At 45.3% G+C, this 12,577-nt stretch overlaps 1 protein-coding gene across 7 annotated transcripts in view; it reads right to left on the reverse strand.

The window, feature by feature from the left end:
• Window positions 1-12,577, reverse strand: part of SLC38A5 (solute carrier family 38 member 5) — a 98,644-nt gene that overhangs the window by 79,681 nt on the left and 6,386 nt on the right. Inside the window, exon 1 of one of the 7 annotated variants that reach the window (XM_069747884.1) lies at window positions 6,516-6,594. The exons of 3 other annotated variants lie outside the window; for them this stretch is intronic. The gene's annotated coding sequence lies outside the window, so the exon portion shown is untranslated. Of the gene's footprint in view, window positions 1-6,209; window positions 6,293-6,515; window positions 6,595-12,577 lie in introns of those variants that run through there. 3 more of the 7 variants (XM_069747877.1, XM_069747876.1, XM_069747881.1) reach the window with 3 other exon arrangements.

The following is a 12,577-nucleotide window of genomic DNA, read 5'->3' on the forward strand; positions in this document are numbered from 1 at the left end:
AGAGGAGAAAACTGGTGCAAAATATAGGATAAAAGAGGCCAAATCTAGTATTATTCCTTAAGTACACACAGAAAAGTGTATTCTTAAGTCACCTTAAAACGTAGATCCGCTGTAAAGCATTATGTGTTCGAGGCAGGCAGCCCAAAGATTATCACATGGTATTCTCATGTCAGGAAGTGATGGTATATTACTACGGTATGCCTTTACTTCATGATTACTGGGTTTTGACTGCTAGAACCCCCACTGATCCTGAGAATGAAGGGTGCAGCGTGATTTGCTGTCTCTGAACAGCGCAGAAGAGCGCCGCTGTGAAGGAAAAGACTGTGAATTGCCAGTGTAGCCCTATTTATTCTCTGAATCAGTGAGGGTCTTCTAATCATAAAGTGACCGCATACCCCAGCAACAATATACCATAACTTATTGTACCATAGCTGGTATAAGTCCATCGAGAGTTTTATATGCTCCGTCCTCCATGTCAGGATGTTTCCAGCGCACATTAGTGTGAAGCGTGAGCTTTCATATTATAAAATCCCCCTCTACACTTGTATGAGGGTACATGCCCAGTACCCACCTGTGCACACCAACATACATAGAAACACAATGTAAAAGATGGCAAATCCAGTGACCAAGCTGACGATCAAGAACATCTAAGACTCCCACACACACTGTAACAGAACTACAACTCTCAGCACCTCCAGCTAGCCTCACACTGGAGAAACAAATTGTGAATTGTAGACTCATGACATTAAATGGGTAAAAACATCTTCACTATCGGGGGGGTTTAGGACCATTTATACACTAGTGCTGATAAAGTGGTGCTGTGTTCCTAGATAATGGTTGTATACAGCCCCCAGTGCACTGTTTTCATGTCCTGTATACATAGATGGTTCTAGATGTGGACCCCCTATATATATAGTATACATGGACAGCGCGGTGGCTCAGTGGTTAGCACTATAGCGCTGGGGTCAAATCCCACCAAGGACAACATCTATAAGGAGTTTGTATATTCTCCCCGTGTCTGTGTGGGTTTCCTCAGGATTTTCCGGTTTCCTCCCACAATCCAAAGACAAAGGGAATCTAGATTGTGCGCCCCAATGTGGACAGTGATGATAATGTAAGTAAAGCACTGGGGAAATAATGGCGCTATATATGTGAGTAAAATAAAGAAATAAAAAGTATACTATACAGTGCTCTCACACCCTTCTTTAACCCCTTAGCGACCGCCGATACGCCTTTTAACGGCGGCCGCTAAGGGTACTTAAACCACAGCGCCGTTAATTAACGGCGCTGTGGAAAAAGTGTATAGCGCCCCCCACAGGCCGATTTTCTCCGGGGTCTCGGCTGCCGAGGGTAGCCGAGACCCCAGAGAACATGATTCGGGGGGTTTTTAACCCTCCCCGCATTTGCGATCGCCGGTAATTAACCGTTTACCGGCGATCGCAAAAAAAAAAAAAAAAAAGCGATCTCTTTTTAATTTCTCTGTCCTCCGATGTGATCGCACATCGGAGGACAGAGAAAAGGGGTCCCAGGTGGCCCCCCAATACTCACCTAGCTCCCCCGATGCTCCTCGTGTCTCCCGGTGGGCGCCGCCATCTTCAAAATGGCGGGCGCATGCGCAGTGCGCCCGCCGGCCGGCACCGGGAGAATCCCGGCAGCCGAGACCCCAAAGAGCATGATCGGGGGTCGGTTTTAGCGACCCCTGTTTTGCGATCGCCGGTAATTAACTGTTTACCGGCGACCGCAAAAAAAAAAAAAAAGTAAAGTGTAATTCTCTGTCCTCTGATGTGATCGCACATCAGAGGACAGAGAAATAGGGGGATTCGGGGACCCTAGCATACTCACCTAGGTCCCTGGATCCTCTTGCTGCTCCTCCTGGCCGCCGGCAGCAGAACATGGCGGACGCATGCCCAGTGCGCCCGCCATCTGTCTCCATCTGCCGGCCAGCAGGAGAACAGCAGTTGGGGCTAAAATTAGGGTTAGGGTTAGGGGTAGGGTAGGGGTAGGGTTAGGGTAGGGTTAGGGCTAGGGTTAGGTTAGGGGTAGGGTTACGGCTAGGGTTAGGTTAGGGGTAGGGTTAGGTTAGGGTTAGGGGTAGGGTTACAGCTAGGGTTAGGTTAGGGGTAGGGTTAGGGGTAGGGTTAGGTTAGGGGTAGGGTTAGGTTAGGGGTAGGGTTGGGGCTAAATTTAGGGTTAGGGTTGGGGCTAAATTTAGGGTTAGGGTTGGGGCTAAATTTAGGGTTAGGCTTCTTTCACACTTACGTCGGTACGGGGCCGTCGCAATGCGTCAGCCCGACATACCGACGCACGTTGTGAAAATTGTGCACAACGTGGGCAGCAGCTGTAGTTTTTCAACGCATCCGCTGCCCAATCTATGTCCTGGGGAGGAGGGGGCGGAGTTACGGCCACGCATGCGCGGTCAGAAATGGCGGATGCGACGTACAAAAAAACGTTTCATTGAACGTTTTTTTGTGCCGACGCTCCGCCAAAACACAACTGATCCAGTGCACGACGGACGCGACGTGTGGCCATCCGTCACGATCCGTCGGCAATACTATGGGCAAAAAACGCATCCTGCGGGCACATTTGCAGGATCCGTTTCTTGTCCAAAACGACGGATTGCGACGGAATGCCAAACAACGCAAGTGTGAAAGTAGCCTTAGGGCTAGGGTTAGGGTTGGGGCTAAAGTTAGGGCTAGGGTTGGGGCTAAAGTTAGGGTTAGAGCTGGGATTAGGTTTAGGGTTTGGATTAGGGTTGGTATTAGGGTTAGGGTTGGCATTAGGGTTACGCTTGGGATTAGGGTTAGGTTTGGGATTAGGGTTAAGGTTAGGGTTGTGATTAGGGGTGTATTGGGATTAGGGTTAGGTTTGAGGTTAGGGTTGAGATTAGGATTAGGGGTGTGTTGGATTTAGGGTTTTGATTAGGGTTATGGTTAGGGTTGACATTAGGGTTGTTTTGGGGTAAGGGTTGTGATTATGGTTAGGGTTAGTGATTAGGATTATGGATCAGGTTGGGATTAGGGTTAGGGGTTGGAGCTAGAATTGGGGGGTTTCCACTGTTTAGGTACATCAGGGGGTCTCCAAACACGACAGCTAATTTTGCGCTCAAAAAGTCAAATGGTGCTCCCTCCCTTCTGAGCTCTGCCGTGCGCCCAAACAGTGGGTTACCCCCACATATGGGGCATCAGCGTACTCGGGATAAATTGGACAACAACTTCTGGGGTCCAATTTCTCTTGTTACCCTTGTGAAAATAAAAACTTGGGGGCTACAAAATCTTTTTTGTGAAAAAAAAAATATTTTTTATTTTCACGACTCTGCATTCTAAACTTCTGTGAAGCACTTGGGCATTCAAAGTTCTCACCACACATCTAGATAAGTTCCTTGGGGGGTCTAGTTTCCAAAATGGGGTCACTTGTGGGGGGTTACTACAGTTTAGGTATATCAGGGGCTCTGCAATCGCAACATAATGCCCACAGACCATTCTATCAAAGTCTGCATTCCAAAAAGGCGCTCCTTCCCTTCCGAGCTCTGCCGTGCGCCCAAACAGTGGTTTACCCCCACATATGGCACATCAGCGTACTCGGGATAAATTGGACAACAACTATTGCAGTCCAATTTCTCCTGTTACCCTTGTGAAAATAAAAACTTGGGGGCTACAAAATCTTTTTTGTGAAAAAAAAAATATTTTTTATTTTCACGACTCTGCATTCTAAACTTCTGTGAAGCACTTGGGCATTCAAAGTTCTCACCACACATCTAGATAAGTTCCTTGGGGGGTCTAGTTTCCAAAATGGGGTCACTTGTGGAGGGTTTCTACTGGTTAGGTACATCAGGGGCTCTGCAAATGCAACATAATACCCGCAGACCATTCTATCAAAGTCTGCATTCCAAAACGGCGCTCCTTCCTTCCGAGCTCTGCCGTGCGCCCAAACAGTGGTTTACCCCCACATATGGGGTACCAGCATACTCAAGACAAATTGGACAACAACTTTTGGGGTCCAATTTCTCTTGTTACCCTTGTAAAAATAAAAACTTGGGGGCTACAATATCTTTTTTGTGGAAAAAAACAATATTTTTTATTTTCACGGCTCTGCATTATAAACTTCTGTGAAGCACATGGGGGTTCAAAGTGCTCGCCACACATCTAGATAAGTTCCTTAAGGGGTCTAGTTTCCAAAATGGTGTCACTTGTGGGGGGTTTCCACTGTTTAGGCACATCAGGGGCTCTCCAAACGCGACATGGCGTCCAATCTCAATTCCAGCCAATTCTACATTGAAAAAGTAAAACGGCGCTCCTTCACTTCCAAGCTCTGCGGTGCGCCCAAACAGTGGTTTACCCCCACATATGGGGTATCGACGTATTCAGGAGAAATCGCACAACAACTTTTGTGGTCTAATTTCTCCTGTTACCCTTGTGAAAATAAGAATTTGTGGGCAAAAAGATCATTTTTGTGTAAACAAAAGCAATTTTTTAATTTTCACGGCTCTACGTTATAAACTTCTGTGAAGCACTTGGGGGTTCAAAGTGCTCGCCACACATCTAGATAAGTTCCTTAAGGGGTCTAGTTTCCAAAATGGTGTCACTTGTGGGGGGTTTCCACTGTTTAGGCACATCAGGGGCTCTCTAAACGTGACATGGCGTCCGATCTCAATTCCAGCCAATTCTGCATTGAAAAAGTCAAACGGCGCTCCTTCACTTCTAAGTTCTGCGGTGCGCCCTAACAGTGGTTTACCCCCACATATGGGGTATTGGCGTATTCAGGAGAAATTGCATAACAAAATTTATGGTTACATTTCTGTTTTTACACTTGTGAAAATAAAAAAAATGGTTCTGAATTAAGATGTTTGCAAAAAAAAGTTAAATGTTCATTTTTTCCTTCCACATTGTTTCAGTTCCTGTGAAGCACGTAAAGGGTTAATAAACTTCTTGAATGTGGTTTTGAGAACCTTGAGGGGTGTAGTTTTTAGAATGGTGTCACACTTCATTATTTTCTATCATATAGACCCCTCAAAATGACTTCAAATGTGATGTGGTCCCTAAAAAAAAATGGTGTTGTAAAAATGAGAAATTGCTGGTCAACTTTTAACCCTTATAACTCCCTAACAAAAAAAAATTTTGTTTCCAAAATTGTGCTGATGTAAAGTAGACATGTGGGAAATGTTATTTATTAACTATTTTTCGTGACATATCTCTCTGATTTAAGGGCATAAAAATACAAAGTTTGAAAATTGCAAAATTTTAAAAATTTTCGCCATATTTCCGTTTTTTTCATAAATAATCGCAAGTAATATCGAAGAAATGTTACCACTAACATGAAGTACAATATGTCACGAAAAAACAATCTCAGAATCAGCGGGATCCGTTGAAGCGTTCCAGAGTTATAACCTCATAAAGTGACAGTGGTCAGAATTGCAAAAATTGGCTCGGTCATTAAGTACCAAATTGGCTCTGTCACTAAGGGGTTAAAATAACTTGGCCCTCCCCTTTCCCCTTATCTAGTTCATAGGTTCTTGAAAGGAACTCTCCCTCGTTTTACCTCTGGGGTCCGTGCCGCAGTGATCGAGTCTGTTACCCAAACTGGTAGCCCGTTTTAATTCCTAATGAAGGATAGTCTTTACTCCCCTTTTAGTACCAAACTGATTGATGCTTACCAGTGTGAAGTCCTAATGTCACATCCTCTCAAGTAAGTTCCAGACGTTCCAATTAATCATTAGATCTGGAATGAATTCTTACCTAATGGCCTGAATTAGTTTACTATGTTTTTTTCTTTTCTTTGTTTTGACATGTTATTTGCAACTCTCAGGTCAATAGCACATATTAGGTCTCTATATCTTAATGCAATATAATCTGAGCATTACTATCATATTGTTATACGCATGTTTCTTACAAACATTTATAAATAAAGATTTACAAAAAAAAAAGTATACTATACAGTGGAGATCTCTAATTTGTGAGTGAAACTACAACTCCCAGGATGTTTTGACAGCAAGTCAGGGAATGCTGGGAGTTGTAGTTTTACAGCCACAGGTTGGACACCGCCACTGTACAGTATGGACGCACATCGATACATAATCTTTGAGACGTTATATACAATATGAAGCCCCCTCTCCCCATAACTTTCTATACTGATGCAAGCACGTGTTCAAATATAGAGACCCCCCCACAAACCACACAAATCTGTGCACACAGACGTACAGGTGGTCTCCATACCTTCTCGCAGATCTTGCTGCTCACGCAAGTATTTTATATCCTACTAATCCAAAGAGAAGATGAATATTGTGCAGATCCTATAGCCGTGTTCCCGAAGTCCTGGGACATATGGAAAACCTGAGTGCATGGGAAGCCTGGGGAGGGGCTTACACAGGGGCTATGTGAGAGCAGAGCTCCTCAGCCACACAGACAGCTTCTCACTGGCTAAAAGGTTCCTTACAGACCCCCAAAATATTACAATGCAAAGCCTCATTTCAGCATTAATCCCCCACCCGCCAAATTCTGCATCCAAACTTCCTACCGTACCCGATGACCAGCGTCAAGGGCTTGTAACGTGAAGGGTCCAGTTGGGACGAGTCTCGGTCTGGCTCTGATTCCGGACTGAGCTTCACTCATTGATTTGGGCTCCGCTTATAATGAATGTTTCATCCCAGTGACGTGGTGGAAGGGGACGACCGTGGACAACTCATTATAAAGGCACCCCCAATTCCAATATTTCCTTTAGATTTAACTCTTTAAAAACAATAGGAGAGCCCATCTGCTACTCCTATATTCCCTCCAGTTGTGGCGCAAAAGGATGTCCACTTAGATGCACAGTACATGGATGAGAGAGCCGCCATGTTTTGCTGATTTCATACATCCACTTTAATCACATTCTCTTGACAGTGCCATTCATTCATCCAGCCGCCGGCCCTGTGGGGAGACATGTCAGCTCCAGATGTTGTCTTTTTTTGGATCTGATAGCATAGCCCCAGTTCTTCAGCATAGTCGCACATAGTCCTGATGGTGCAGAGAGTGAGTGTCCAGTGTCCTCCTCTAGTGGCAGCTATGAGGGGGACTCCGGATTATGGAGCGATTGTGCTCTGGTTATTATCTGGTTATTACTGTCAGGCCACAGATTTGTGCTGGATGCCAGTCTATCATAAGTCCACTGTGATTTTTGCAGTTAACTCTTAAAGTTCTCAGTTTATTTTCTCTCCCACAGTAGGATGTAAGCCACCCTTCTAGGATAAGTACTTTGGCATTTACTGCCTGTTATGCGGATACACTGTTTTAATTATGCTTTGCAGTGAATTTAGTTTTTCATGGTGATCTTCCCACTAGGGGGCTACTGTATCACAGAGTGACATTTGTTCCTGAATCTCCTGCTGATACTGCCCAGGGGCCTGGGAGTCGACCCGTACGCCCATGTGCTTAATTTGGTCGGACCAGTTTGTCCACTTCCATTTTGTCTCACTTTTTTCTATAATTGTGTACATACTTAAAAGCCATTTTGTATGTGTATGGTACTGTACCAGGTATGCCAAGGTTCACCCTAAAAGCACCCGCCTGGCACACCCAAGATGCCCTCACATTGCGAGTTCTACCTCCCTCAGGTGTCTTAATTACAAGACGTGCTATTTATCCGTCTATTTCAAAACTTCAACTCCCAGAATGGCTGGAATACAGAATTGAGATCTAACAACTGTCTGCTCATGTCAGTGTGGTCTGTGTCAGGCCGGGATGTATATTATAATGCTACTCTGTATTGTGAGGCCATCCGCACCTCAGTATAGGATGTAGAGCACAGCATGGGCTATGTGATGTAACGACACTGTGCTCGGGGCTCCCTGCAGGTTGTGGCGCCAGCTCCTGGAGCCCTCCTGCTTCACAGTTTTGGACTTGGCATTAGAGTAAGGGAACTTAGAACAATGCAGTGAACTCAGGTGTCCTTACAAAGGTCATACAGCTCAGTACACAGAGGTGGATGATGGGAGTGATCTGTATACAGTATGTGTACGTCCTGTGTATGATGGGTGTGATCTGTATGTAAGCGGGTTGCGTATGCAGTGACAAACGTGAGGCAGAGCAAGGGTTATCAAATTTAGTTAACAATAAAGGTAGACAAACAGTTTAACTGGGAAAGAATAAAGGTGAATAGCAAAAATAGCAACAGTTCATTTCGTGTCTATGGTTTCCTCAGCCGCAAGTGTTCCATTGAGGGTAGTAGTCCTTGTAACTATCGACAAAATGTCCCCAAGGGGAGCCCAAGGTTAACGATCCGTCTTCTGGTGGCAGCGGTCAGTCTCCGGTACCTTCCGCTGAGCCCCTAGTCCATAAACTGGTGCAGCCAACACAGCAATCCGGGGACTTAAACGAGGGTTGTGATACGCTGTCTGGCAGTACAGTCCGCAGGGTACTGTCCTGTAACCAGCCCTGTGTTCTCTGCACGTGCACCGACTTCACTGTCACTGGGCACTCTGTGCCTCTCACTCTATCTGTATCGCTGGTGGCACCGGGAGCTGTCTTCTGCAGTCCGTGGCAGCTGTTGTGAGTTCTGTTTTTGGGCTCCCTCTGGTGGTTACTGATGGTACTGGGTGACTTGTCTTTCCTGGGTTTCTGGGTTCCACCTGTTCCATCAGCATATGGGAGTTTCCTATTTAACCTGGCTTTGCTGGCATTTCCTCGCCGGTTATCAATGTATCCAGTGTGTCTTGTTACCTCTGCTCCCTGCTCCTAGAACCTTCTGGTCAAGCTAAGTTTGGATTTTCCTGTTTTGGTGTTTTGCTTTATTTGGTTTTTAGTCCAGCCTGTAGATATGTGATTCTTGCTGCTGGTTGCTCTAGTGGGCTGAAATTGCTCCTCATGTACCATGAGTTGGCACATGAGTTCAAGTAATTTCAGGATGGTTTTTTGAAGGGTTTTTCGCTGACCGCGCAGTTCACTTTTGTATCCTCTGCTATCTAGCTTTAGCGGGCCTCATTTTGCTGAAACTGTTTTCATACTGCGTATGTGCTTTCCTCTCATTTCACCGTCATTATATGTGGGGGCTGCTATTTCTGTGGGGGATTTCTCTGGAGGCAAGAGAGGTCTGTGTTTCTTCTAATAGGGGAAGTTAGATCTTCGGCTGGAGCGAGACGTCTAGGATCATCGTAGGCACGTTCCCCGGCTACTTTTATTTGTGTGTTAGGTTCAGGGTCGCGGTCAGCTCAGGTTCCATCGCCCTAGAGCTTGTTTGTATCTGTGCTTGTCCTTTAGTGATCCCCTGCCATTGGGATCATGACAGTATAACCGGCCCACAAAGTGTTAATTGTATTGGCTGAAGTAGGAGGATAAGTAGTCTGAGGAAGTTTTTTTTTTTTTTTTTTTTCTTTCTCTTTCCCTCAGAGTTTGCTGCCTAGCCTTATTGCAGCCTGGCTACTTCCTCCTCCTCTTAATCTTTGAATGGCTCTGATCCCAGCTGTTTATCATGGACGTCCAGAGTTTGGCTTCCAGCCTGAATAATCTTGCCACTAAGGTTCAAAATATACAGGATTTTGTTGTACATGCTCCTATGTCTGAACCTAGAATTCCTGTCCCAGAGTTTTTTTCTGGAGATAGATCTCGTTTTCTGAATTTTAGGAACAATTGCAAGTTGTTTCTTTCTTTGAAATCTCGCTCCTCTGGAGACCCTGCTCAGCAAGTCAAGATAATTATATCTTTCCTGCGGGGTGACCCTCAGGATTGGGCATTTGCATTGGCACCAGGGGACCCTGCGTTGCTTAATGCGGATGCGTTTTTTCTGGCATTGGGTTTGCTCTATGAGGAACCTAACCAAGAGATTCAGGCTGAAAAAGCTTTGTTGGCCCTCTCTCAGGGGCAAGATGAAGCAGAAATTTATTGTCAAAAATTTTGAAAGTGGTCGGTACTTACTCAGTGGAATGAGTGCGCTCTGGCTGCAAAGTTCAGAGATGGCCTTTCTGAGGCCATTAAAGATGTTATGGTGGGGTTCCCTGCGCCTGCTGGTCTGAATGAGTCTATGACTATGGCTGTTCAGATTGATCGGCGTTTACGGGAGCGCAAACCTGTGAATCATTTGGCGGTGTCGTCTGAACCGTCACCTGAGATAATGCAATGTGATAGAATTCAGTCCAGAAGTGAACGGCAAAAGTATAGGCGGAAAAAAGGGTTGTGCTTTTATTGTGGTGATTCAGCTCATGTTATATCAGCATGCTCTAAACGCACAAAAAAGGTTGATAAGTCTGTTGCCATTAGTACTTTACAGTCTAAGTTCATTCTGTCTGTGACTCTGATTTGTTCATTATCATCCATTTCCGTCGATGCCTATGTGGATTCAGGCGCTGCCCTGAGTCTTATGGATTGGTCATTTGCCAATCGCTGTGGGTTTAGTCTGGAGCCTCTGGAAGTCCCTATTCCTTTGAAGGGAATTGACTCTACACCTTTGGCTATGAATAAACCTCAGTACTGGACACAAGTGACCATGCGTATGACTCCCGTTCATCAGGAGGTGATTCGCTTCCTGGTACTGTATAATTTGCATGATGTTCTAGTACTTGGTCTGCCATGGTTACAAACTCATAATCCAGTCCTTGACTGGAAATCAATGTCTGTGTTAAGCTGGGGTTGTCAGGGGGTTCATGATGATGCACCTCCGATTTCTATCGCTTCATCTACTCCTTCTGAGATTCCTATGTTTTTGTCTGACTATCGGGATGTTTTTGAGGAGCCTAAGCTCAGTTCGCTTCCTCCTCACAGGGATTGCGATTGTGCTATAAATTTAATTCCAGGCAGTAAATTTCCTAAAGGTCGTTTGTTCAATCTGTCAGTGCCAGAGCATACTGCTATGCGGGATTATGTTAAGGAGTCCTTGGAAAAGGGACATATCCGTCCATCTTTGTCCCCTTTGGGAGCAGGTTTTTTTTTCGTGGCCAAAAAAGATGGTTCCTTGAGGCCTTGTATAGATTATCGTCTTTTGAATAAGATTACCGTAAAATATCAGTATCCTTTGCCATTGTTGACTCATTTGTTTGCTCGCATTCAGGGGGCTAAATGGTTCACTAAGATTGATCTTCGGGGTGCGTATAATCTTATACGAATAAAGCAAGGTGATGAGTGGAAAACCGCATTTAATACGCCTGAGGGCCATTTTGAGTATTTGGTAATGCCTTTTGGACTTTCTAATGCTCCTTCAGTCTTCCAGTCCTTTATGCACGATATTTTCCGTGAATATCTGGATAAATTTATGATTGTGTATTTGGATGATATTTTGGTTTTTTCTGATGACTGGGAGTCTCATGTTCAGCAGGTCAGGAAGGTGTTTCAGGTTCTGCGGGCCAATTCCTTGTTTGTAAAAGGCTCAAAGTGTCTCTTTGGAGTCCAGAAGATTTCTTTCTTGGGGTATATTTTTTCCCCTTCTACTATTGAGATGGATCCCGTCAAGGTTCAGGCTATTTGTGACTGGACGCAGCCTACATCTCTTAAGAGTCTACAGAAGTTCTTGGGCTTTGCTAATTTCTATCGTCGTTTTATAACTAATTTTTCTAGTGTTGTTAAGCCTTTGACGGATTTGACTAAGAAGGGTGCTGATGTTGCTAATTGGTCTCCTGCGGCTGTGGAGGCCTTTCAGGAACTTAAGCGCCGGTTTTCTTCTGCTCCTGTGTTGTGTCAGCCAGATGTTTCGCTCCCTTTTCAGGTTGAGGTTGATGCTTCCGAGATTGGAGCGGGGGCGGTTTTGTCACAGAGAAGCTCCGATGGTTCAGTGATGAAGCCATGCGCGTTTTTTTCTAGAAAGTTTTCGCCGGCTGAGCGGAATTATGATGTTGGTAATCGGGAACTTTTGGCCATGAAGTGGGCATTTGAGGAGTGGCATCATTGGCTAGAGGGTGCTAGACATCGTGTGGTGGTCTTGACTTATCACAAAAATTTGATTTACCTTGAGTCTGCCAGGCGTCTGAATCCTAGACAGGCTCGTTGGTCACTGTTTTTCTCTCGTTTCAATTTTGTGGTTTCATACCTGCCAGGTTCAAAGAATGTGAAGGCGGATGCTCTTTCTAGGAGTTTTGTGCCTGACTCCCTTGGAAATTCTGAGCCCTCTGGTATCCTTAGGGATGGGGTGATTTTGTCTGCTGTCTCCCCAGACTTGCGACGTGCTTTGCAGGAGTTTCAGGCGGGTAAACCTGATCGTTGTCCGCCTGAGAGACTGTTTGTTCCGGATAATTGGACCAGTAGAGTCATCTCCGAGGTCCATTCTTCTGCGTTGGCAGGTCATCCTGGAATATTTGGTACTAGAGACTTGGTGGCCAGGTCTTTTTGGTGGCCTTCCTTGTCGAGGGATGTGCGTTCTTTTGTGCAGTCTTGTGAGGTTTGTGCTCGGGCTAAGCCTTGCTGTTCTCGGGCCAGTGGATTGTTGTCACCTTTGCCTATCCCGAAGAGGCCTTGGACGCACATTTCCATGGACTTTATTTCGGATCTCCCTGTCTCTCAAAAAATGTCCGTCATCTGGGTTGTGTGTGATCGCTTTTCTAAAATGGTTCATCTGGTACCCTTGCCTAAGTTGCCTTCCTCCTCTGAGTTGGTCCCTCTGTTTTTTCAGAATGTGGTTCGTTTGC

The sequence above is a fragment of the Ranitomeya imitator genome, chromosome 2 (genome assembly GCF_032444005.1).
Source record: "Ranitomeya imitator isolate aRanImi1 chromosome 2, aRanImi1.pri, whole genome shotgun sequence".
NCBI lineage: Eukaryota > Metazoa > Chordata > Amphibia > Anura > Dendrobatidae > Ranitomeya > Ranitomeya imitator.